Here is a 1,158-nt window from a genome sequence, read left to right as displayed (position 1 = left end):
CGATAATTTAGTTTTTTTACCATAATTTCAGACGTCTTGCTTACGGTAATAATGAACATATTTACGTAGTATGAATGATTCACTTTATGAATGACTACAAATTGTAATGCAGCAATATCAATAACAGTCGTACGTTATACACATAGCCGTAGCTTTTTATTCGAAACCTGCATATGGTAATAGTAAACACTTAAAGTAATACCTTAAAAACAAAGTGTGTTAAAAGCTGCAGCAAAGGATACTTCTGCGACTCTTAAAAGTATACGCGTTAACATATACGTAGAACAAAAGCGGGTTGCCTGTGTGGGCGACAGTCTCCCCGTGAAAGCTGAATAGAAAACGGATATTTACGTAAGTTCAAAAGATTAGATAAGGGAAACTATGCTCAGGTTTAATGTTTCCATCGCTCTGATGCGATGCAATTCCCATGAAACGTAGATGTTTACAGCCTTTTTACAACCTAGTTGAGACGGTGACACATTCGTATAAGTCATGCGCTGGAATAAACTCAACTAACTTCAAGATGCTTTGTGTCTGTATGGTATCTAGGTACGTACTACAACAGCCCACGCCCATTTCATGGGGCCTCTTAACATATGCGAAAGTCCCGACATGAGTGAATAAATATACTAACTTGCAACTATCCGCCGAATGCATTGCAGCCATAAAGTCATTCATATCTAACAGAATAGGCTACTAGTATAGGCCAATTAATCTTTTTTCAAACTAACAAAAAGGCCCAACTAAGGAGGAAATAAATTATTAGATTCTACGAACTATGATATTGTTTTCATTTTAAATACATTTCGACCTTGCAACAAAAATAAGATTACTTACGTTTTGGCAACATATAAATGTTAAAAAAATATCACCTGCAAGAAGAAGACCGTGTGGCCTAACGGATAAGGCGTCGGACTTCGGATCCGAAGATTGCAGGTTCGAATCCTGTCACGGTCGAAGAATACCTTTTTAACCTAATATAGGAAAAATGGTCCCGGCTCATAAATCAAATAAAGGCACCAAGGCCGGGAAGCTCTTGGTATTGGTATATAGGGAAAATAAGAAAGGTTAAATAACAGAAAAGCCGGGCATAAACGCGAATGAAGTAAAAATATAGGAACGTTAAGTCACAACCACAATCTAGCAAATGAAATGACA

The 1,158-nt window shown here is 37.1% G+C and overlaps 1 non-coding gene across 1 annotated transcript; it reads left to right on the top strand.

Moving 5' to 3' along the window:
• The first annotated feature begins 884 nt into the window (after nucleotides 1-884).
• Trnar-ucg (transfer RNA arginine (anticodon UCG)) lies at nucleotides 885-957 on the top strand. The gene has a single exon. It is a non-coding gene; the product is annotated as a tRNA-Arg (tRNA).
• Nucleotides 958-1,158: the final 201 nt, after the last annotated feature.

This window comes from Macrobrachium nipponense, chromosome 28, assembly GCF_015104395.2.
Source record: "Macrobrachium nipponense isolate FS-2020 chromosome 28, ASM1510439v2, whole genome shotgun sequence".
NCBI lineage: Eukaryota > Metazoa > Arthropoda > Malacostraca > Decapoda > Palaemonidae > Macrobrachium > Macrobrachium nipponense.
Note: the sequence above shows the minus strand (reverse complement) of the source record. Positions and strands in the feature narration are given on the sequence as shown.